The sequence below is a fragment of the Sinohyriopsis cumingii genome, chromosome 4 (genome assembly GCF_028554795.1).
Source record: "Sinohyriopsis cumingii isolate HCF-2022 chromosome 4, ASM2855479v2, whole genome shotgun sequence".
Taxonomy (NCBI): Eukaryota; Metazoa; Mollusca; class Bivalvia; order Unionida; family Unionidae; genus Sinohyriopsis; species Sinohyriopsis cumingii.
In genome coordinates, this window is record NC_142964.1 from 112792450 (window position 1) to 112813763 (window position 21314).

The 21314-nt window shown below is 37.0% G+C and overlaps 1 long non-coding RNA gene across 1 annotated transcript; it reads left to right on the forward strand.

Annotated features, from left to right (window-relative positions):
* The first annotated feature begins 1455 nt into the window (after positions 1–1455).
* LOC149801914 (uncharacterized) lies at positions 1456–6537 on the forward strand. Its single transcript, XR_016420487.1, has 2 exons — positions 1456–1581; positions 5886–6537. It is a non-coding gene; the product is annotated as an uncharacterized LOC149801914 (long non-coding RNA).
* The last annotated feature ends 14777 nt before the right edge of the window (positions 6538–21314 follow it).

Here is a 21314-nt window from a genome sequence, read left to right on the forward strand (position 1 = left end):
TCCTGGTAATTTTGCTAATTTTGCTGCAATATCACCGTCCTTTTTTTTAAAACTGACTTTGCTGTAGACTTTTTTTGATTGGCTTTCGTCGTTAACCTGATGGAATGAATCTAAATTTCTTTGTGCCACATCGCGCACATGTACCTGTAGCAGCTGATCTGTTATTGCGCGTTACAACCGTAGTTAGACCAGTTGTTGGAGTACGCGCTTTACATTTTACACAATATAAATCCATAATATAATGATATCATGAATGTAATTGATTTTTCCGCTAGAAAAAAAACAGGAACCAGTTAAACATCATGCCGCGCTACCGAATTCTATTAGAATGATTATAATAGGTCCATCTGGTAGTGGAAAAACACAGTTGTTGCTTAATTTGATAATGAGATGGTTAAAATGGGATAAGTTGTATTTATTAGCACCATCAGTCGATGATCAACGATGTTATGAAGTACTTAAGGATTTTAATGAAAACGCGAGATTGTTGAATGAACACTGCAATGATGTTATCGAATTTATTACTGATATTGATGAAGCGCCATCTGTTGATTCTATTGATGGACTTATTAACAATTTAGTTGTGTATGACGATGTGATGTTAGACAAACAGTCAAATCCACCAAGGATATTTTCTCGAGGGTAGACAAAAATACTGATGTTATTTATGTCACACAAAGATATACACAAATTCCAAAAGTAATTAGAGATAATTGTAATATTTTAGCTGCATTTAATGGCGTAGACACACACACGCTAAGGAATATTCACCAAACTTGGTGCAGCGGTGACATGGACATAATTAAATTCAGAAATCTATTTACTCAAGCTCAGTCATCTCCACATGGATTTATAACGATAAATTTACACAATCCTCGAACAAGATATCGAACTGGACTTTAACCTGTGTGTAGCAGCAGGGCGGAATGACTCCATATTGGTACCAAATTTAGGTATAAATTTTTTTACAATTCCAGGGTATGACAATTCCAGGGTAAACCTATTAGAGTCTGTTCGCCTGCCCTGCTGCTCCCTTTGAGTTTCCTCCGTAATCAGGTCTTTGTTGTAGCCTCTGTAAATTAAATGATTAGATAACTCTTCAGACCTTTTTTAGGAATGTTTCATTGTCGGAGCAAATTCTGCCTATCCTCAGTGCCTGGCCATATGGGATGTTCCTAATGCAGTGTTTTGGATGACAGTTGCTTGAAAGGAACTACTGGTGTTTTGGTAGGGGGGATTAACTGTATGCCTATTGTTTGTAAGCTTTCAGATTGGTCTGTGGTTATGTAAAAAACCAAAACGGTATTTACATCATAACATCCTGTTTGTGCACGTAAAGGCAGGCCGCAATAATTAGCATGTATGGTAAGGATGTTTACTGGAGATGTGGCCTAATCATAAAATGTTTATAAATAGAGAGCTATATGATAATTTTAGGATAGTATACACCGATTCGTGTGATATTACATTCAGAGAGAAAGATATGGAAGTTGTACAAGCTATCATTTCTAATTACAATTACACTTCTCCGCACACAAACAATTGCTGTCAGACAGCCATTAGAACAGCTCATGAATGAAGGTAAGAGTATAAGTTGCATATTTTTGTCTTCGGTTAATTTTGCCGATTCATTTTATGCCCCATATGTGAAAATCACAGAAGAAGAAGAAGAAGAAGAAGAAGAAGATGGTGGTGATGATGATGATGATACAGAAAAGAAGAAAAAGAAGAAGAATTCTGAAGTGTTATTGCTAAACTGATATGGTTACCCCTTTTCTTCTTAAAGTCCAGTACATTTTATTGTTATATCTTACAAACTAATGTACATTCCACCTATTTATGCCTGTAGCGACCGACATTATTTCGATAACAGCAAACAATAAAGAGAACCTCTTCTTCGCAACAGATTTGTCAGAAGGAAGGCCCTATTTTGGCATCACCATTTTTATTATATAATGTTAATCAAAGCCATATATAGGGCATGTTAAACGTCCAGAAGATTGTCGATGACACCGGCTTCTTGAGCGTATTCTTTGTTGTAAATGAACTGTGTCTTTTATAATTAAATTATTTTAGTATCCATAGCTTCGGATAGGATAAAGTAAATATATTCATTAGAGAATGCGAGTTAACTTTTCACATCTTTGCCAAGGTAGTTTACAATACTGATTGGTTGGGGTTTCTTTTACCTTTGCACTGTATATAATACAAGAGCTGACAACTAAATTCCGCAAGACCAAAACAAAATGCAGTATCTCATTCTTTTTGTCATAAAAGAGAATTTTGAATATGAATTATTTGTGAGTACTACGAGAACTTATTGCGTAGATTTGAAGCAACGTATGTGTATATGTAGAGAGAGAGAGAGAGAGAGAGAGAGGAGTGGTTGGGCGATGGGTGTTTACAAGTATACATAAAACAGAACCGAAAGGGCTATCCCTTGATTCTACAGGAGAATGCTTGATAATGCTAGTATAATTGTATAAATATGAATAAATATCATTATCATGCAGGTCAGATAATTTTAATTCGTACTCTAACCTGTATGATTTAATAATGGTTTGAGACCATAATAAAATTAATTTTAGCACCTCTGTCTCCGTTTATTTTCCCACGGGCTTACAACATAATGAATTTAAGGAACCGTTGCACAAAATGTTGTAGGGTTTAACGCCAGTTCGCAGCGCAAGATAGGCTATATATAGCGACAAGTATAACTAGTGGAGGAAAAACTCTGGAAAACCCGGGAAGAACCACCGACCCACGAGAAGCTACTGGCAAGCTTTCTCACGTACCCACATTATTTGATTACGCAAAACTTAACATTTCATTATTATAACGTTACCTGATTAAGTATGCTTAATAATGGAATGAAGCTCACAACTCCCCTGAGAGTCTTGGACACGTTAAGCCCTAGCAGCAGGCCCTGACAAATCCCTCACAGCTTTAAACAAAAACTATTGACGCATCCGATAACCCTATCTACGCCTTGGCAGATCAAATAGCTATATCGGTTCTTTGTCCATGCGACACCTATTGAATTTAATGTGTTGCCTCCTTTAGTATGTAGTACCAACTAACCAATAGCGTGGTGCATTGTATATTTTCCGAAAACGGCGGTGGCATTTGACCTAAAAAGGATACTTTGTAAGTTTAACATCGAAACCATTACAAGTGTATCTGAGTGAAAGGTATTTTTGTAAACACGGACCGGCATTGTAAAACTGCTTATTTATCAGTCCATTCAAGTCGTGTGATCCCCTTGTCTCGATCACGTACTAACAGTGTTCAAATTTGAACAGCTTAATTTGTGATGGGATGCGGTGTCTTGCCGTCACATCCAATGAAATCCACATACCAGAAGCACATAACTATCTGCTCGATATGCCAAGGTGTAGATAGGGTTATCGGAACCTTGGCTAGGGAAGATGACTATGTACAATGTATCTAGTTAGTCTTGCACTATGTACCAGGTCTGGGTGCTTACCAGTCTTGATCGTCTGCCATGTGACTTTCGTAATATTGACTGGAATCTCTTCTTGATCTGAGGCCTGCTTCAGAACCACAATATTGTGTATCAGCAACTATTCGGATACACTGGTGTAATCTCTCTCTCTCTCTCTCTCTCTCTCTCTCTCTCTCTCTCTCTCTCTCTCACACACACACGCTGATGTCACATTTCAATCGTATTTTTTTTCAATCGTTGATAACAATGAAACGAGCGTGTGATTTGTGTGTGTTGAATTTTTAACGTAGCTTTAAAACAAATGTCAGTCATATCTGCAGTGCGGCAGTTTATAGTGATGTTTAGCACTCTGGCATCATGCCGCAGACATGTAGCATCATGTTCCACCCAGTCACATTTCCTGACACCAGGCCTATCAGTCCTAACACTAACCTCTTAATGCTGAGCGCCTATAAAACCAGCTATTAGTACAATTTGTATAAGTCTTTGGTATGACTCAGCTGGGGTTCGAACCCGCGACCTCTCGCATCCAAGGCGGACGCTCTAACCTTTATGCCATCAGAACGGTAAAGCAATGAATCTTTACAAAATGTTGCATGAAAGCGCAGGTAATTTAATGAATACCTTAGTTCTATCTAATAACATTCACCTGAGAATAATTCAACAGCTTAATGATCGTTCATTGTGAATAATATCAGCATCTTTACATTGGATGTATGATAACTGTGTTAATATACAAAGATGACATAAAAATGGATACTCCGAGTACCGTATGCCATGCAGGGATTTGAAGAACTGGGCAATATATTCCTTTTAGTCTCTCCAATGCCAGGTATTATCTCCATCAGTTCTCCGACAATGTACTGCTTTGCTCTCATCCGTTAGCATTTCTCTCATGTTTAACAAGAAGTCATGATTTGCATTTTGATACTGACTATAAATACAATTTTCTCAACATCCGCAATTCTTTCTGATAAAATCGCCAACTCTCCATTAAGTGACATCAGTTCCAGTTCTTTTTTTAAATGATTACGTCGTCAGATTCATCACCAATGGCTTCCTCTCTACTGCTGTATTCTTCGTCCTCGGTGTTCGATTATCTACCAAGGGCAAATGTGATATGAATGCTGGAAAACAATTAAAGTGTTCCGCAAATATATCTTCCGATTCTTATTAAAAATAATAAACACAATTTTCACCTAATTAACAAAACTTTTGAGAAAAAATATATTTATTTTAATAAAAATCATTTATTGTGCAGTTAATGATTTGTATATTTTTTTCTGAATTCGTGGTCATGTATATTTTCTCGAAAGTCTAGTTAACCAAATTTATTTAATGTAAATACCAGGTAATACTTTTTACTAGTTCTTATTAGATGGAAAAAAAAATGCCGATTGACATACTATATTTTTCCTAAATGTGCCGCTTAAAAAAAAACGATGAAAGACAGAAACAAATTCATTTAAGCTTATATTTAATGGATATGAAATATTTTTCTGTACATCGCAAAAAGTTATTTCAGTTTGGTATACGAAAATATATTTTGGAACTACGTCTTTATGTTTCCGCTAATTTTTGTAATCAAATTTACCAATCATGTATTGGACTTCTACAAGCATTCACTGCGTTAAGTTTGATTATCAAATCGAATATAAACATGTAAATTCTATCATCTTCTATTCTTAGAAAAATAACAGTTTTTCTTCAAAAACTTCTTGTTAAGGAACAAGGAAAAATGGTGGGGAAAAGGCGAATATGGGGTTTCAATTGGATTCGCTCGAATAAGAATGTGAAATATTAAAACTGTACCCACAGTTCTACAGATTGAGCCAAAGAGCCGAGATAGTTACAAATCATCTTTTCTTGTCCTACATGCTAGTCTACAACCCACGTTACACTATTTTGATGAAAGAAAAGTTTTCGTCTGATTGTTTTTTTTTAAGTCAAAGAAAGAATAAGAGATGGCAAATGTATGAAAAAATAATATACATTCATATCATTATTAAGGTTTATATTCATTCGTGGATCAGAAAATAATAATCGAATTCATCAGATACGGTACGGAAATCATAGTGTTAATTACATTTCTCTTCATAAGCCATTGTTTTAAAATATTTTATTAATATTAATTGTGACGTCATACTTTTGGTGGTGGTTTCAGTGTTCTTCGCTCGATGTCATAACGCCTGATAAGACCTGTTTTCGCAAGAACTTGCTCATTTACACACACGCTCACACACACACGCACACACACACACACACACACACACACACACACACACACACACATATATATATATAGATATAAATGTGTGTGTGAATGTCTATGTTTGTAATTTCCATTCATATTATTTTATTATGACCTATTTGTTCGTTTTGTTTCCTGTTTTCTTTAACAAAATACTGTACCTTCCAGAGACAGTAAACATGGAGGCCATTCAGTCCAAACTGAGTTCGGTGCTAGAAGTAAATGACATCCCAGAGGGAATTGCAAAAAGTTGTCGGGGCGTTGGAATTATCCCTCCATCTTCTAAATTGTTTGCCCCTCCACTAAAGCGACAATTGTTACCACCCTAACGATTATTGTGAAATCGACGTTAAAGACTTTACGTTACAAGCTAAACTGACGAGCTGCAAAAATCCGTGGACACTGAGAATTGACTTCAAACTCCCTGAGGACCCGAAGAAACGTATACCAGGTATAATAATAATAATAATAATAATGAGGACTTTGTATAGCGCCTAATCTTTAGAAGCTCTAAGCGCTTTACAACATTAGACAACACCTATAAGATTAAAAAAATATAATGATATGATTACAAAAACAAACACCATGAAATTAAAAAACATTAAAAAAAAACATGCTGAGAATATTTAAGGTAGGAAACATTATTAGGTCTTTAAGTTTGTTCTTGCAGTCGAAATAAGTGAGTTTTGAGAGCCCTCTTGAATGTGATCACTGTGTCTTTGTGTCTAAGTTCAGTGGGCAATTCATTCCACGTTGCTGGGCCTTGGTATGCAAAAGAACGCTGTCCATATGACTTTGTTTTCATAGTGGGAATAATGAGTATACGATTGTCAGAAGAGGAGCGTAAGTATCTTGCGGGTGTGTACACATGGGTGAGGTCGGATAGGTATGTTGGACTAGAGTCAGACAGTGAAACGTAGCACACAGAACAAATTTTGTGTTTGATTCTGGATCGAATGGATAGCCAGTGTAGGGTACAGAGCAGCGGGGAGGTGTGCTCTGATCGTGGTACTCTAAGTATGATCCGAACAGCTGTGTTTTGAACTTTTTGAAGTTTCTGGAGCAGATATTGAGATGAACCAGACAGAATTGAGTTACAATAGTCCAGTCTTGAAAGTACCAATGAACACACAAGTGTTTTAGTGGCATCAACTGAAAGATATTTGCGAATTGAGCTGATGCGTCTCATATCAAGATATGCAGCCTTGCATATGTTCATGACATGTTGGTGCAACGTGAGAGTACTGTCCAGAGTAACACTTAGGTTTCGTACTGATTGTGTGAATTTAATGTTGGTGTTGCTGATATTTATTGTTTGAGGTAAAAGATAAAGTATAATCAGACCGTTGGTTTTTATCGATGTGAAACCCATTCTTTTTACCCTGGACAATAACAACGCCGACGGGGTGACCACTATCGTCTCTAATTCAAGGATTGCCACGGCGGGGCTGAATATCTTCGGCTTTAGTATTAATGCTGCCAAGGCCTACTTTAATTTCAACTTGTTCGTTTGTTGGGACTGCACAAGGCCATCCGATAATGTGAAGACTGCAGTATAACACAGCCTATGATGACGGTCAACATGGAAATGATATGAATAAATTGCATTTTAAACTGCAAATTGACTACGAAATCAAGACCAAACGATTCCCATGCTTTTGCTATAATTGTGAGCGTTGTGAAACGATTGTCGAGAAACAGGGACATTTCGCAGAAGGCCCAGAATCAGTAAATCGGGTGAGTTGTTTATTATTATTATTATTATTAAGGCCCATACTGATTAAAGTCCTGCTTAATTTTCTTAGATATGTATTTTCGAAAGCTCGAGCTTCGCTCAGTTTTGTTAGGCGCCCTTAATGATATGACCTAAATAGCATATAACGTCGAAAGCTTCCAAATATTTAAAGCCTAGCTACGTGGTGAAAACCGGAATAAGTACTATTGAGTTCACTTTCGTACTACCAGAAGAGAAAACGTAATCACAATCTATGAGGCGCCGTAGTGGACAAAAGCTGGTCCAATGATAAAGTTGCAGTTGAAATTTCAATGTCGTATATGGAGAAATCCAATATCAAGTATTGGATCAAATTGCTTGTCCTTAAAGTTTCATTTTCTAGGTCGAGATTTTAGACTGTTTCAGTTGAATTAAACAGTTGTGGTTGAAAGTTATATTTTCTATGTCGAGGTTTTAGATTGTGGCGTTTGAATTACACGACGGTGGTTGAAATTTCAATGTCATAGGTTGATAATTCCCAATTCACGTTTTGGTTCAAAGAGTTTATGTTGAAAGTTCCATTTCATATATTGAGTATTTAGATTTCGTCTGTTGAATTACACGGCAATGGTTGAAAATCCGATGTCCAATGTCGAGTTGTTAGACTGTATCTTCTGAATTACACGACGGTTGTTGAAATTTTAATGTCATATGTCGAGAGTTTCAAATTAACATGTTGAATCACATTGATTGCGCTGAAAGTTCCATTTTGTATGTTGAGTTTTAGATTGTATCTGTTGAATTACACATCGGTGGTTGGAGATTTTATTGTGCTTTACCAGAATTGTTATTTTTATATGGTGAAATGATGTGTTGGTGTTAAAAGTAACATTACACAATGTCCACTTTAACAATTCAAAATAATATCGAGTATTAAGATACATCATTCGTTATTTTTAAACAAGGAGGCTGTTTCTCGTTGCTGTGAAATTCAACAGATGAAGTCTAAATACTCGCCGTATGAAACTGAATTTTCATCACGAACAGTTGCATTCAACGTGTGAATTAGTTATTCTCGACATATGATATTGAAATTTCAACCACCGCTGTGTAATTCAAAATATACACTGTAAAAGGTCGACATAGGAAATATAACTTTAAACCACTACTGTTTAATTCAACATATAAAATCTAAAATCTCGATCTGGAAAATGAAACTTTAAGGACAAGCAATTTGATCCAATACATGATATTGGATTTCTCCATATACGACATTGAAATTTCAACTGCAACTTGCTCACTGGACCAGCTTTTGTCCGCTACGGCGCCTCATGTACAATCTTAAAGTCATTCTCTAGGGAGAATGAATCGATTTTATGATGGTGGTCACCTCGTTGGCTGGTGTTAAGGTCACGGTAAGCTCAAGGAATAAATCGGTGGTCAAACTGGACATAAGCAAATGAATCAAGGATGCAGGAAAGTGTTACATGAAACTATTATTGACGCCTTTGGATTGTTTATGTCGGATTTGAGACCCCATGCATTGTTTATGTCGGATTTGACACTCCATGCATTCATTAGGCTTTTTTGTGACCTGAATATCCTCTCTCAAAGTACACACCACAAAATCAGTTGCTTCTGTAACTCAGTGGTTAGCGTGACGGACTCGCGATATAAAGGTGCGGATTCGAATCCTGCCATCGGATCAGCCATGATCGGTTACTGTGACGTGTTTGTTGCCATAGCACTAAATGACGAACTTGTGTTACTGTGCTATAAAACATCCAACCAAACCAAACTGGAGAATGACTTTAAGATGATGGTCACTTTTTGTGTCGTCCGTCAATTAACTTATATAATAATAGACATTAAACTGGGCAGTCAATTCAGTAAATAAGGGGTGAACGTGCACCTGACCGCATTGTTTTCTCTCCTCATAATGTCTCGGTCAGGCAGTCGTTATTGAATGTATTGAAGTCACCTATGTATCTGTTGCTGAGGAACACATGTCTTTTAAATTCTAAAGGTCTCAAACATCTCGCTAAATTTTCATGATATTTGCGCGAGTTAATTATAAGTTGTCTGTCAAACTCCATTATTTAAAAACCCTTTAAAGGAAACAAAAACTTGGCTTTAAAAAGAAAAAGAGAGGCACTTTGGTGGGCAAACAATGATGCTTTATTCCGAGAGATCATAAGTAATTATTTCGCGATTTATGCAGTGGCATGGAAAAACCGAATATTTATCACAGTAAAAATTCATTCTGTTAATATGCCATCATCTTTGCATATGCCAAGAAGTCAAGGTGATTGAATGAAGAGGGAATCTAAGTAGACTCGCGTATACCTAAACTGAAACATTTTCACGACTCCATCATATGTTCGTAATATTAAAGTGTTATTTCGGTCATGAAGACAATACTACTACTACTATTACTATAATAATAATAATAATAATAATAATAATAATAATTTATTATTATTACTTGTGCTGATACAGATTGGAGCGGATGGAGTCCCAGCACCTGTACTTTCTTCATGGGTTGTGAGTCTCTTCCCCAGACAAGAACCTGTGTGGGACAATCGACCGGCGGACCCCCCCCCCCCCCCCCCCCCGTGCCCTGGGAGTGCTGAACAAATCTGTAGAGGTCCAGTGAGAGGACCAGGAAGATTAGGAAACCAAATGTGTCCATGATCGATATATAATGCAACTGATATCCATCGATTTAATTAAATTTTAATTAAAATGTTTTCGTTTATTCTTTCTTTAGTAGCATATAATATTGCATCGTAACGTATCAAATTGTCCGTCAGTCTGTCTGTATGTCTGTATGTTTGTATTGATGTATGTATGACTGACTGACTTTATTTCTTCTTCTTCAACAGAGATTACATCAGATTAATCAAATTTAGGATAACACAAGATCCTGAAATACAACAGAAAAGTGACAAATATAGAACAGTAGTACTGTGTTAGCTACCGTATTGACAAAACGAAATATATCAATACCTGCAATTATGCAAATCTGTAGTCAGAGCTCAATAGCATTTGGCTTTGCATGACACTGATCTTTGAACATTTGCTTGATGATGATAATACTTCGAAAATGTTAGTACGCCTACTACATTGTTATGTGCTTAACATTAACTTCGAGACAGTAAAGAAAAGGAAACGGAAAACTTATACAAGGGTAACTATAAATGTAGTTCTATCTACATGACACATGTATGCATGCATGCATGCATGTATGTATGAATGTATGTGTCTATGTATATATGCGTGCGTGCATTTTTCTATGACTGACTGTCTAACTGACTTCATATCCTCTTCAGCAAAGATTACATCACGTTAATTAATACAACTACGGATTATACATATTACAAGATTATGAGACGCAACATAGAAATGAGAATTTAACAAGAGAAAACTAATGCATTTACAAGATGAAATATAAAAATACATACAATCATATAATAATCTCCTGGAAATACACACACACACACACACACACACACACACACACACACACATATATATATATATATATATATATATATATATATATATATATATATATATATATATATATATATATATATATATATATATATATTTACAGGGGCCCCGAGTGGCCGAGTGGTCTAAAGAGCTCTCCGTTACGGATCATTGCCATCTCACCTCTGTATATATATTACACGTGGAATAACATGAAACCTTCCCCGTATGAAAAAAGAGAACAAGAGGTGACAATCTGTGGTAATAATCATACTATACAAGACAGAGAGCTTTACATCTCCGTGAGGTGTTATACAACAAAATTTGCGGACTTTTACAACAAGACGTTGGCATATTAGAAGATGATTTACTACTTTTTGTTGATGATATGCTACGACATGTTGCTTGATAGTAGGGCATACATTTTATTGTCGAATGTAGCTACACTGTTTGCCGTCACCAACATGAGTCTATCCCATACATCATCGTCAATAGACGATATGCAGTCAACCCTGCTTCCAAGAAGTGTCTCCAGCAATTTATCGTCTTCCTGATTGAATAAGTTAACCCCGTCTCTCACATCTAAAGTGTCAACCACTCTCTCAAAGAAAACATTTTGTTCTACAAGTAGCATTTCGCAACCTAAAACGTTTCGCTTTGTCGTCAGTCTCTTATCCACACAGTTTGCATACCACAAATTTACCAACAGGCATGATATATAGTTTCACTATTTCAGAGAGAGGCCATAACATTTGCTCTCCAGGTAGTTTCTTCATGATTTCAGATAATATCAATAACATGCCGATTCCAAACACTTTTGTCTTTTTTCTTTACTATTACTGCGTAGTCTAAAAGAACGCTTCCCAGACCATATTTCTTAGTTCTTCTGTCAATATCTCTTATAAACCTCGTCTGTTTTATATACTGACATAAACGAATAATTAAAGTCTTTTTCCAGATAAAAGTCCAATCTCACCGACACAGTCGGTTGAAAAGAACAATTTCGTCTTATCTGTGTACGCTTCCATTGACCAAAGTCCCAAGGTACTACGCGTTGCCTCTGTAAGCGAATATTTATCGAAAGCTTGTTGTTGTTGTTGAGTTTAATTATAGTAGCGTTCGCACAATTGTGCATGTGCCACTTTTTTCTGACTGCACCGCAGCCTGCTAGTTGTTCCTGGGGTAGGGGATGGTGCCACCTCCCCCAGGTTTTTATGGATTCAAGGAACCCTGATAGTTTGGCCTCAATCTGTGGGTCCATAAAGGTCTCTACAGTTGAATGGTTGGCTGTCATTAGTGGGAAGGAGAGCTCGGGAACGGTCCTGCTTGCTTTACATTGCTGGTTTCTTGTTGCATTTGCCTGGTGTTTTTTTTTTCTTTTTTTTTTTCGATATTTTTTTTTTCTTTTTTTTTCTTCTTCAAAATGTTCTAAAATGAGGGGGATGATCTATGCTGTTTATAGAGGTTCTTAGTAGATATCATGTATGAAGAGAGATTTTCAAGGTTATTATGGGATTACTAGTCGAGGTGTTTAGGGTGTGTTTCCTATGTTATGTTATTTATAAGTTTTTAGATATTACCTCTTTAAGTTATTTATTAATTGATGTTTTTAGAGATTGAATGTTATTTATACTTTATTTAGCAAGAGACCGGAGTCCTAGCCGATTACGCGATTCGTTAAGGACATCTAGGACATCCGATTTTGCGGTTTCCTTAGTTTTTTTTATAGGTGCTTCGTAAGTGAATTATTTATTAATACTTTTATAAAATTGAATGATATGTTATGGTTTTTTATGTGGTGGCTTCTAAATTTATTTAGCTAGTTACTGGGTCTTTTGGTTTTGTGGGGATAGTAATTATATTTTGTTCCTAAGTCCTGCTGAGTCTATGAATTGATTTATATTTTTATATGCTGATTGGTTATTTTTATTAGAGTCCATCAGTAACTCTGGGTATGTGTGTGGTGATCCAATCTCTTTTTGGTTTTTGATAAATATTTTCCGAGCGGGTTGATATTTTGGGCATTTATTGAATACGTGGTGTAGATCTTCGGTGGTGTGGCAGTTAAAGCAGTTAATGGTTGCTGGTTTGGGTCCTATAAACCTTCCAAAACTGCTTGCTAGTTTAGTTTTTCCAGTTATTATCCTGTTTATGGTTTTCTGTTCTAAATAGGTACCCTTAGGTAGCTGTATGTTCCTATCTACGTTTTTTTGGGTTTCATGGTGCTTTTTACCTTTTGTGGAGGAGTTCCAAAAATCTTGCCATGTTTGGTCTATATATGTTTGTGCGAAGCTTATTGCTTCTGTAGAGCTATAGTTAAGCTTGATAGAGTTTTGATCTCCTAGTTTGGTTTTTGCAACTTTGTCTGCTGTTTCGTTGCCAGAGATTCCAATGTGCGACGGTATCCACATGAGCTCGACTAATTGATGTGCTGTGGTGATATCGTCGATTAATTGGCATGCTCTGTCGAGGAATTGTTCCCTAGAGTGTGTATTGCGATTTTGGATCGATTTGATAACGCCATGGGAATCGCTTATAATGACTGCTTTAGGTATTTGGTTGTCTTTGATCCATTGTAGTGATTCAAGTATAGCCCAGAATTCAGTGGTGTAAATGGAGCAATAGTCAGGTAATCCGGATCCCGTTTGTATATTGAATTCAGGGATGACTATTGCTGCTGCTGTTCTTGGTGGGTTGTTTGTTTTGATCCATCGGTATATATTTTAACATAGTCCGGGTATTTTTGGTTGATTTCGTTTACCAGTACAGGTTTTAGTAAGTTTTCTTGTCCTTCTTTATTGCCTAATTTGGTAGCTTCAATGTTAATCCTTGGTGGTTTTTGTAACCATGGTGATTTGTTCTGGTCTGTATTGTTTGTTACCTGTTCTTTTAGTAGAGGTATCTTTTCTCTTAGTTCAAGGATTACTTTGCCACTTGGTGTGATAGGTATGCTTTTTGGGTTTGAAGACAACTTTACACTTATTTATAGCTATTTTGGTGGGATGGTTGTCTGGGTGGGTATCTAATCGAATGGAGTATCGGAGGAGCAGTTCCTGCCTACGTAATTTTAAGGGCAGTTCTCCTGTTAGTGTTTGTAGTTCTTCTAATGATGTTGAGGGGAGTGTTCCTGTGCATAATAGCAAGGCTTTTCTCTGGATAGTGTCAAGTTTTTGTAGTACAGGCTGCTTAGCCGAGTTATATGCTTGGCAACCGTAATCCAGTTTTGATCTAATTAGGGTTTTATATATCGTGAGGAGGGTTTCCTGGTTGGATCCCCAGTCAGTCCCTGTGATGTTCCTGAGTAAATTGAGATCTTTGTTACAATTCTAGGTGAGTTGTTCAATGTGCTGTTTCCATGTGAGGTGGTTGTCAAAGAACATTCCTAGGAATTTTACTACTGTTACGTATTTGATTAATTGATTTTGTATATAGAAGTTTCGATAGACTAGGTTGTTATTTCGTTTGGGGGTGAATATGATTGCCACACTTTTTCATGAGATATTGTGAAACCCCATTTGTCCGCCCATCTCCCTATGTTGTCTAGGCTCTGCTGGATTTCTTTAACTACTGTGTTATTGGCAGGATTTCCATTCCTCCATATGCCAATATCATCTGCAAATTGTGACAAGTTTATTTTTGTGGAGGCTACATTGAGGTCAAGGTCGTTTACCATTAGGTTAAATAGTAACGGACTTATTACACTGCCTTGCGGTGTTCCATTTTCAAGTGAAAATTCTTCCGAATGGGTGTTGCCTATTCTTGTGGTAATTTTCCGGCCTGTGAGGAAATCACCAATCCAGTTGAACAAGCGTCCAGTTATTCCAAATTGGTTTAATTTGGCCATTAGTCCATTGGCCCATACTAGGTCGAACGCTTTTTCTAGGTCTAAAAAAACCGCTATGAGGTTGCGATCGGTTTTCCTATGTGCGTTAAAAGCGAGTTTGATGTCTGTTTCCAATCTGAGAAGTTGGTCAGTTGTGGACCGTTTGTTCCGAAAGCCACATTGATTTATGGAGAGTAGGTTATTGGTTTCTAGGTGGTGTTTTAACCTATTTGTGATTATTGTCTCCATTATTTTGCAAATATTGTTTGTAAGGGAGATGGGTCGGTACGAATTTATGTTGTTGGGATCTTTACCTAGCTTGGGGATTGCTATTACTATGGCCTGTTTCCATTTGGTGGGTAGTTGGCCTTTATCCCATATCCTATTAAAGAGTTTGATTATGGCTATTGTTATATTGATAGGTAGTTTTTTGTAGATAATGTAACCTAAGTGATCCTTACCAGGGGCTTTTTCGTTTTTGGATCGTAGGGCTATCTTCCATTCATGTACTGTGATGTCGCTATTTAGGTGAGATTCTTTTGTTCCTTGGTCTTGAAACATTTGAGGTTGGGTTCCCTCCATTAGATTTTTGTGTTCTTGAAAGTTTTTGGTGTGATTATTGTTGCTACTCATGTTCGAAAAATGCTTCGCTAGGAGGTCTGCCTTATCTTTATTTGTTATGGCATTTTTAATTTTTGGGGCTGAGGTAGTTGCTTTCCCTTTCATGGCTTTTATCTTGTCCCATATTTGTTTTGAGTTTGATTTTAGACTCAGTTTAGAGCAAAAGGTTTGCCATAGATTAATTTTAGCAGTTTTTATAGTTTGTTTTAGTGCTTTTTCTTTATCTTTATATTGCTGGAAGTAGATAGAATTTTTGGTGCGTTTATTTTTATTTAAGGCCCTTTTTTGTCTTTATGTGCTATATTGCACTGTTTAGTCCACCATGGTACAGGGTTTTTATTTTGGATATTAGTTGTCTTTGGTATGCATCGGTTAGCTGCTTCTGTAAATGTGTCTGTTATGTTATCATAATACATGTCAATACTTGGGCTTTCTAAGTTATCTGGATTTACTCTAGCTAGTAATAATTGGAATTGGTCCTAGTGTGCCTGTTGGTACCTCCATTTAGGTGGGGTTTCGTTAGGAATGTGTTGAGGTATTGTTTGAATATTGATTGTGATGGGAAAATGGTCACTTTCTAACGTATCTTCCTGATCCACCCACCAATTTGTGATTTGAGCCAATTTTGGGGTAGTGATGGTTAGGTCTATGGCTGAGAGAGTGCCATACTCAGGGTTTAATCTAGTGTTCGACCCGTCATTTAAGATGACCAGATTGTTCTCAGTTATCCATTTTTCAACCATTTTTCCTCTTTGATCTTTCTTTTTACCTCCCCATAATTCACTGTGTGCGTTGAAGTCGCCACAGATCATTAGATTGTTGTTGTTGTTATTAGTGATTGCTTTTAGTAAGATTAGGTTGGTAGGGCAGAAGGTACCCCCTGGGTCGTATGCATTTATTATTTGAATGTTTGTGGTTCCTATATTTATCATTACTGACATTATTTCGATGCTATTATTGATGTTTAGGTTACTTCTATTACTTCATAGTAGATTAGTGTATCTATTAAAAAAAATTGCTAGTCCACCCCCTTTCTGCCCCATGGGTCTGTTTTTAAAGATTCCCTGGGTATAGCCTTGTAGTTTGGGCAGGCGTTTGTGTTCTTGTGTTATGAGGGTTTCCTGTAGGCAGATTACGTCTGGTTTTATGGCCGTATTATTCAGTTTGTTCTGCAGTTCTGATAGGTTTTTAAAGATTCTTCTGCAGTTCCATTGCCAGATGGTGATTTTATTATTTTTTGTACTATTCATTTTTGACGTTGTCTTTATCTGTTAGTCTTGTGGTCCAATCAGCTAGTATGGTGAAAATGGTTTTGAGGGTTCTGATTATGCTACTGAGATCTTGCATTATGGTTCGTGTTGTTAGGTTCATTACTTCCTGTATTAATTCTGTGTTGGGGTGTGTGTTAGATTTGGGGATGTTTGGGGTGACAGTTTTGTTTGTATCTGGAGTGTTAGCAGGGTGGTCATGGTTTGTTACAATGTGGGTTGTAGTTTTTGGTTCTTTTGTTTCCTGATTCGAGGGTATGTTTTGTGGTGCAATTTTTTCCCTTCTGATTCTGCGTGGAGAGTTTTGGTGCTCATTAATTGTTTCAGAGGTAGATTTTGGTGTGTTGGGGTTGTTTTTACAAATAATGTTTTTGGCAGAATGGTAGGTGAGGTGTTTTTCGTTCATTAAGTCCACTATTTGTTTCTCTTTTATTGCAAATATGCATTCTGCCGATCTAGGATAATGGTTTTCTTTACAGTTAGCACATTTTTGTTTAATTGTGTGACATTCTCCTTTGTGTTGACCTCCGCAGTACTTACATCTTGGTTTGAATCTACATCTGAGGGCATAGTGTCCCCAGTGCAGGCATTTGGTGCAAAATCTTGCCTATTTATGTAGTTTTCCAGCTTATGGTACACTCCTGACTGTCCTAGTTTTATTATTGAGGGTATTGGCTCGGTAGCCTCTATAACTGCTTTGTTTGTTCCTTGTCCCTTGTGATTTTGAAGACGATATACTTTGGTGGTCTGTGTTCCATTTGCTGTGAGTTTATGAAGTAGGAGTTCATTGCTTATGTCCTTGTTGTATCCGTTTAGTGCTATTACTTTTTTAAAGATAGTGGTTTTAGTGGGTTCAGCCAGATTAGTTGTGGTTTCACTGTGTTTGGAGTTCAAAGTGACTCGTGGTTTCCTCTGAGTGCTATGGTGTCTCTCTACTTCGATCTTTATTGGGCCTATAGTTTCAATTTGGATGAATTTTTCCACCTGTTGAATTGTGCTGCATTGGACAATGAGGTAGTTTCGCCTTGGTCTTATCAGTTTGAATTGTCCAGTGTGAATTTTGGCCAGTGCTGTCATAATACTATTGGTACTTAGACTAGTAATTCTGTTGCACCTGCTGCTTATGTATATGGTGTGTTCGATGGAATGATAACTGTACATTTTGTTTTGGGGGTTCTGTTGTTGTTTTATTTCCTGTTTTGAGTTAACCTTACTTGTGGGTTTTTTGGGTTGTTTTGGGGTTTTAGCGGGCCCTTGCCATTACCTAAGTATGTGTTTTGGGTTGTTTGGGGTCTTTGGGTTGCAATATTAGTGATGCTGCTGGGCCGTTTTGTAGTGTCTAATTCATTGGATTTGTTCCCATAGGTTGGTGGTTCCCTTGCTGTTATTATTCCAGATGGTCCAGGAGTTTGGCTTGAGTGTCTAGTTTCTTTCCTAATGTTTTGATTTGTTGTTGTTTGCTTGATTTCCTGTTGTTGGTTTGTTTGCATGCTTCTAGAATTGGTTATTTCATTTTTGGTAAATTTTGGGGTGCTGGTTGTGGTTATGTGGTCTAATTGTGGGGAGTTTAAGGTATGTAGGTTACTGTCAAATTCATTTGTTAGGTTTGGAATAGTGGTGTCTATATCTTCATTTGTGTTTGGCTTTTCCGCTTCCTTGAAGAGGATTGGCGATAGTATTGGCATTGTATTTATATTGTTCCCTGGAGTGTAGTTTTGTATTTCTAGTAGCTTCTGTTGGTGGGGTGGGGGTGTATTAATTATGTCTGCTGGTTTGTGGTTTGATTGGTCTGTGTTTGAGACCAGAATTTGGGGTCCCAGTGTGATGTTGGTTGAATTAGAGTTTGCTGTGGTTGGTACTACTTGCGTTAATCTTGCTTGTTTTACATGCTTTAGTGGTGCTGTTTGGAGTTGTGATACATCCAATATTTTTACTGATTTATTGATAGGGTTGTTTGGTGGTTTGTGTGTTTGCGTGTTTGGATTGAATAGAGCCATTTGTTTGGACCTAGTTTGCATTCTTCTACTTAAATTGCGTATAGCATTGAATGATGACTTATCTTTTGTTTTTGTCCTAACCCAGTCTGCTCCTCTGCTAGAAGTCTCTCCTTTGTTTTCTGTTACGTGTTCCTATCGTTCCTTTGTTTGATAGTTCCTTTGTTCTGTTCAATTCCTTTGTTCACGACTTGGCGGTTTGCTAATCGTTTCCTCTTCTTGGTATTATTTCTTTGCTCTTGTTTTCCTGTTCCTTTATTCTATTTTAATTGGTGATGGTGGTGGCCGCACTCAGTAGAACTTTTAAAATTATACACAAAGCCGGTTTTACACAGTAAACAAATCAAGCAAACTGAGAGATAGTTTTCAAACTTGACGTTATGGGAATGACGTCACTAAAATAAACAACGTTAGTTTACATATGACAGTTTGTCATTCTGTGTAATTCTGAATATATTTAAAGGATATTGAAACAATCGTCACAAAAACCTTACACAATTCTCTCTCGGCAACATAGTGTAATATTCGATAACAACACTGTATCCATTTGCGAAGGAACTTCAATAAAATTTGCAATAATATCAGAGCTAAAAAAATACGTTTGTTCGCTGTGACGTCAGGAACGTGCCTCAATCGAAAGATTGCATACGTCTCGCTGCATATCTCTAACATAACTCAAGTTCTCCTATATTGGAGTTTGTGGTACCTGAACATAGTTCATATTCATAGAGGACCGAAGGTAGAATAAATCTTTTCCAAATTTTCAGACCTGTTAAAGATTTCATTCCTTCGTCTCTGATACCAAAAAAATAAAAAGAGTTTAACAAATGCTTGTCTTTATCGCATGCTTCTTTTATCGCGTCGTTTGGTTTTAAGTTGTATGTTTAGGTATGCCGACATACTTCTTGCTTTTGACTACTGGAATTGGAGATTTGTCAAACAGAAAAAGGCATAACAGTCGTTCTTTTATTAGTAAACAAGATAGTGCAACTTTTGTCTGCGTTATATCTAAATCTCCTCCTTTTCGCATAGTTAGAAATTGTATCAAGCAGAAGTTGCATCGAAAGATGCGAATTAGACATTACAGTTGTGTCATCTGCTACTAAGACACAATGCAGGTGGAGATCGGCAAGTTTTAGACCACGCAGTGTGATCCAATTCAGTAAGCAAATCATCTAGCATTACAATAAAGAACCACGCAGACAAGATACGGCCCTTAGCTACGCCCTGCTGAATATCGAATAGTTTGGACAGTTTGCCTGCAAATAAAACAGAACTTGTTACGCTCTCCAACTAGTCGTTCGTGATGCGCCAGGTCTTCCTTTTGATGCAAAGTCTGAACAACTTGTAAAATAACCCGTTGTGCTAAACTGTGTTGCATGCTTTAGCGTTATCAAGAAATGTAGCATATGAGTATCTCTATCCATATAATAGCATATATATTCTTTAATACAGAACGAGGCAGTGATATTAAAGCAATTATTTCCAAAGCCCTGTTGCAATGGATTTGGAAAAGAAATCTGTTTAAAAATGTAACTAGTCTATTTTATATAACTTTGTTCTAGGACTTTCTGAAGCACTGGAACTATATAGTTCGACATAATCCTCATACCATTCTCTTGTCCATATAAAATTGGCCAAAAACCTTTCTCTAAAACCTTCTCTAAGTCTAACTCATCTACTGTGACTAAAGCAGTAAATGTGTCCTTTCCTCCTCTTGTCTAGTACTTCTACCTCTTCTATTCTAGCGTGCGTTTTGATACAAGTTATCATATCCTCTCTCGATCTGTCAACCGATATCCTTGACATTGGAACCCGACGTTCAAACGAGTTCCTCACACATTTTTGTGGTCTGCAGTTTCTGTTGGATGTCATGACATCGATTGTTTTGCTTCCTTTATCCAAGTCCTTTGATGTGGTGTCCGATTTGGTTGCGAATGGTGACCTCCTCTCTCTCTCTGTCGTTGATTCTTGTATTTTCTCGTGCCGAATATTTATGATCATGGTGATAACAACGTACTCCGTTATCTTTAATTACTGTAAATTCGTCATTTGAGGTACTGGGTATGGTGGACAGAGTCAGAGCCACTCCTTCCTTTGAGCCAGTGGATTTCATACGACCGCCAATGTTCTTGACCGGATATTCCGTGTGGTCCGATGAATGCTTCCGCCGTTTGGTACAATCAGGGTCAAGAGCATTTATCACATTCGCCGTATTTACCGTTGGTGTTTCAATTAAAGGTTTGCCCATACGCACTATATCAGCTTGTGTTGTTTGAGTCCGTGCCGCGCATCGCGTGTTTATATTTTCTTTATCCTTATTACATGATCTGTCTTCTAGCATTTGGTGTAGAAGCAGTTGGTGAGCTTTAATATTCTCCAGCTGGTTATTTTTTTTCTGAGTAATATTCTCAAGGCCAAATTGTTTTTTTGATAACTTCTTTTCGTCCTATTTGCGTCTTTTTAATTCAGATTGTAGTCTAGTTGAGTTAACATCTCTGGTATGAAGTTCTTCAAGTATCTTGGCAAGTTTGGTATTCATTTCACTTCTAATGTCGTCTTTCATTTGTTGAGTACTGCTTTGAATAAAATGTTGTAGGTCTATTACCTTGTATAAGTTCTCCATTGTTACTGAAATGTCATTTTTATCATTTGAAAGAGATGGTACTGAATTGTGTTCCG